A 5,294-nucleotide genomic window follows, 5' to 3' on the forward strand; every position below is an offset into this window, starting at 1 on the left:
CCAAGTCAATATCCATGTGCATGATAGGTGGATCGACTGGTATATCGTCCGCCGCCTGCTCTGCTTCTGCTGCTGCTGCCGCTGCCGCTGCTTGCTCTAACTCCTCTCTCTCTATCTCCTCAGTTGCCTCTACAGCGTCATCCTGTAGGCTCTTGATAAGAGACTGGTAGCTCTTATCCTAATCCTTCTTCTTGAATGAACAGGCCCCAGACTCAATACGCTCCCGTAGCTGGAAGGGATAGCGCTGGTCTCTCAGAATCTGTGTGATGAGATGGCCGAATGGGAGATACTTAGCCCTTTTGGGCTTGGCCTTGCTGATATGGTCAATATATAGCTTCATCATAATGCTCCAGGTGAGCACAGGAATGGATATCCAGTGCCCTATATAGAAGGCGTATAAAGCTATCAGAAAGTCGTTGCGCCTCTGTATCTTGTGGCCGGCCATGAAAACATTTCTGTATACCACCGAATCGAAGAACCACATATCGTCTAGCAGATAAGTCCGGGTGGCGAAGGTCTCGCCACCGGCATAGTGACCTGTGAGTGCAACGGCCATGCCTGCATAGGAGGGCCTCTATAAAGTAGGATAGGTATCTTGGAGATCGGGAGGGCAAACTTGTGGACAACGGCAAGATCTGGAAAGGGTGTCCACCGTGATACTGACAGGGTGGCCGTCAATGGTGGTCCACAGCTCCGCCAGGTTACTCGAGGCAGGTCGGAGGTTCTGGAAGAACATCCTGACCAACCTCGAGTACACTAGGTATGTGACAGGGGCTAGTATGGCTGAGATGGCCCTCCGGTCTATATCGTCATATGCTACTCTAATAAGAGCAGACCCGGAGAAGTAGTGTATGTCAAAGACCGACTCGTGCGCCACCCGAAGGTGTGAGTATCTCAGAAATGGCCGGCCTAAGTGCTGTGCTGGCTGAGCTGGTGGTGGTGATGGAGATGGTATGTGCTCAGCCTCAGCGTCGGCCTGTGAAGAAGATGCCTCAGCTAAAAACTGTAGTCGACTGTCAGTGGATGGTGACTGAGGTAGAGTGGGCTCTGCTAGCTCGGACTCATGAATGGGGTCCTGGGTGTGAGATGGACCTGCCTCGTTGTCTAATCTCCGCCTGGCCCTGTGGTGATAGTGTCCGCGAGCAATAGTTTTTACCCTAGCCATGGCCTACAAAATAAAAGGAACACTTACAAAAAGGAAGTCAGTGCTGGTATAAAGAATTAAAGCACAATTTATAGAATCATGTATGTCAAATAGGATAGACAAAACAGATAAGGAACATGAATCTATGCAAGTGACAAGGAATAAGTGACATGATGTGAAGCATGCTGGATAGTATAAGTATGGAACGCATCCAATATGGAAAACATAAGCATTGGGCGTGTGTAAGATAGCATAAAACACAAGAGATGGTGTGTAAAATGTGTGAAGTATATCTGTAAAGTTCGATCGATCACAAAAATGTGAGATCGATGCAAGTTCGATCGATCGTGAATAAGTGAGATCGAAACAAATCTGAGAAAAATTTCAATTGATCGAACTGTGAGGTGAAACTCGAAAAGTCATAGATCTGTGACGTGGATGGCACGAGGGCCTCACAAACAAGCTTGTGGGCCCCTCTACACAACAAATCAACATAGATGGTCACTTTCCTTGGCCCGTGACCCCAAAATCAAAATTAAAATTAAGAAATATAAAACCTATATATACATATATACACACATATATACAAAGCTTCAAAACTTCATCAATGGCAAGATTCATCTTCAAAACACCTTAGATCTAACATTTAAAGCATGGATGCATGAAAATAGAGCTTGAAATCAAAGAGATGGGTTCAGATCTTACCTCAAACCAAGAGATGAGATGAAAGGGAGATGAGAGATTCGACATGAAGTGGAGAGATTCGAGGTGAGATGGAGCAGCCGGAAGGTTCGCCAGAGGTGGGGAGGTGAGTTGCAGCGGCGAGGGACAAAGGAGAGGGTGTTAGATCGATCTGTGGTATCGATCTAACAACCCTAGATTTGATTTTTAAAAACATTTCATTACCAGTTCGATCGATCGAACTGAAATCTCAGATCGATCGAACTGTGATCGATCTCTCCTCACTAAAAGACAACTTGTTTTTGAAGCTTTGAAATTTTATTTATTTTATTTTATTTTTTATTTTTTTTTTGAATAAACAAGATAAAATATATATAATTTACTATTTTAAAATTCAAAACAAAAAAAAAATTAAACTTTAAACAAAACAGTAATACAAAGAATAGAGATCGATCTCTCCAAGATCGATCGAAGAATAATTTCGATCGATCGAACATGCAAAAACCTGCAGACATGTTTGATCGATGGGACGGAGAGCTGTTTGATGCAGGTTAGATGCAGGTTCAAAAAATTTCTAAGTGTTGAGACTGCAGATCGATCCAAGATGAAGTTGGATCGATCGAATAACTAAAGATCGATCTAGGAACAAGTTCGAATGATGGGACAAAGAGCTGAAATATGCAGGTTTTCTTTGAACGATTGGACAGAGAGGTGATTGGATGCAGGTGGATGCAAGTATGGAGTTCAATCGATCGAACCTCGTTGGAGATCGATCGAACTTATGCAAAATGCCCATTTTCAACATGAAAATGCATGCAATCCTAATCACAGTTCCTAACAATGTATATGAACCTAAACCAAATATCTAGACTTCGCAAAAAATGAAATTTAAAATAAAAATAAGGGAGGAATAGGGCTATGACACCCTACGAAATGTACTAGTCTTTAACGTCTCTAGCAAGACATTGGGCTCTTTTACCCCGGGTCAAACATCTTGTAGTGCATCCCCTCCTTAATGGGGTGATAAGTGTTTTGAACTCCACCCAACAAATGGTTCCTTAGAGAACTTGTTGGATTAAGCTCAAAAGAAATTTTTGGTCCTTAGTCACAATGATCTTTAGGCTTCCATGCCCTTTCAAAACAAGGTTTTGAAACAACTTTCTTGGAATTCAGGATTGAAGATGGACTTTTTGAAATTTTGGTTTCACAGAAAGACTTTATTCCTTCACATTCAAGGTTATGATATTTCTCTACAACATTCACTTCTTCATGCTGTTAAATGAATTGGGGGTTGGATTGAAGATATTCAACTTCACCTTCATGTAGCCAAATGAGATCTTCATTATCCCCGTCCTACAATTAATGTTGGCATTCGCGGTTGCCAAGAAAGGACGACCAAGGATAACGAGAATTTGGCTCTTAGGGTTCGAGACTGGTTCCGTGTCAATGACAACGAAATCAACAGGGAAGAAGAATTTATCAATCTTAATCAATACGTCCTCAATGATACCCCTAGGCTTTTTGATGGATCGGTCGGCAAGTTGCAAAACCACCAACGTCGGTTTCAAGTCTCCTAAGCCTAATTTGACATATACCGAGTATGGCAGAATATTAACACTTGCTCCTAAGTCAAGAAGAGCCTGATTAATGATATGATCTCTAATGATGCATGAAGTGGTAGGTGAACCGGGGTCCTTAAACTTCGAAAGAGTGTTATGCTACAAAATTGAGCTTACTTGCTCGGTTAAGACCACTTTCCTAGGTGTTTGGCTTTTGTTCTTCCTCTTTTGGGTGCATAAGTCTCTCAAGAACTTGGCATAAGCCAGAATTTACTCGATTGCATCCAAAAGTGGAAGATTGACTTTCACTTGTCTAAACACATCCATAATTTTATTTGTTTTGGCCTTTTGCTTGTCAATTGAAATAGATCCTTTTAAGGCATCCGGAAATAGAGCTCTTGGCTCAAAAACCTTTTCAGAAATTTTCTTTGAAGTCTCTTCAACACAAAAAGTTTTGAAATCATTTTGCAAATTTTTTTTTTCAAAATCACTTTTCAAGATATTCTCATTTGAAAGATCATGCATATGCAATGAAGGAGGAATAGGATATGAAACGGGACGGGTGTCAACTTGTGGTTGCACCGGTTTACTCTCTTCATTGGACATACCCACTTGGTTGTCCACAATCTTCCCACTTCTCAAGGTAGTCACCGCATTGACATGCTCTATCATGTGACCTTCCGATGAGGAATGAGCCTCCACAACACATTGTTGCTTTTGTGGGGCATTTAAAGGCATTTTCCCTTTCTCTCTAGCATTTAAAGTACTAGCCATTTGCCCTACTTGGATTTCTAGCTTAGCAATAGATTGAGAATGAGAATGAAACAATTGAGTATTGGCCTCTAGAGTGCCTAGAGCGGTCAAAACTTTCTCTTCCAAACCGGGACTCCTAGCATTTCCTTGAGAATATGATGGTTGACTAGGAAAATAGAATTAGCAAATTGATTTCCTTGTGATTGAAATGATGATCTAAAACCTTGGGAACCCTGGCTTTGCATTGGAGGTGGAACATACTTCCCCTGGAAACCACCTTGGGGAGGGTTTAAGCCTTCCCCTTGGTTTTTCCAAGAGAAATTCGGGTGATTCCCCCAACTAGGATTATAATGATTGCCATAAGGATTGTTCCCTTAATTAACAAAAGCTGCATTGACTTATTCATGATGCTCATTTTGCACATGTCCATGGGGACAATTGGAAGTAGAATGTAAAACACTTGAATAAGTTATACATGTCTTATTGGATGCATGATGGGAATGGTTATGGACAGAAGATAATTGATTTTCCGAGTTTTGGTTGATCAAGAATTGATCAAACCTTTGAGATAAGGATTTCATCTCAGTGGTTATTTCATTGGAATGGTCAACTTGATGTAAGACAACACTCTTCATTCCACTTGAATTCCTACCATTCTTAGAAGATAAAGTTTGATGCAAAGAATTTTCACTCATACTCTCATAAAGATGCCACACGTCATCCTCATGCCTATTAATGTAAGAGCCACCCATGGAAGCATCAACCATGCCCTTATAATTGTCGGATAAGCTCTCAAAGAAATATTGAACTAATTACCATTTGGGCATGTCATGATGTGGACACTTCCTAAGCAATTCATTGAATCTTTCCCATGCCTCATGGAATGTTTCCCCATCCCCATGTGAAAACTCTCGAATTGAGGTTCTCATGGCATTGGTCTTAGAAATCGGATAGTGCTTCTTCAAGAACTCTTGTTACATTTCTGCCCAAGAAGTTATTGAAAAAGGCCTAAGATTGTTAAACCAATATTTTGCCTTGTCTTTAAGGGTGAATGGAAAAAGTTTGAACCTTAAGACCTCTTCCGGTATGTCCATGTATCTCACGGTAGAACATACTTCAAGAAACTCATCCAAATGCTTGTAAGGTTCTTCACTTGG

General features: G+C 41.2%; 1 pseudogene; it reads left to right on the forward strand.

Moving 5' to 3' along the window:
* The first annotated feature begins 4,962 nt into the window (after positions 1 to 4,962).
* Positions 4,963 to 5,061, forward strand: LOC132280321 (small nucleolar RNA R71; annotated as a pseudogene).
* The last annotated feature ends 233 nt before the right edge of the window (positions 5,062 to 5,294 follow it).

Source organism: Cornus florida, unplaced genomic scaffold (genome assembly GCF_030987335.1).
Source record: "Cornus florida cultivar Cherokee Brave unplaced genomic scaffold, ASM3098733v1 CherokeeBrave_3.0.0_Hap2_Chr10, whole genome shotgun sequence".
In the NCBI taxonomy this organism is placed as follows: Eukaryota; Viridiplantae; Streptophyta; class Magnoliopsida; order Cornales; family Cornaceae; genus Cornus; species Cornus florida.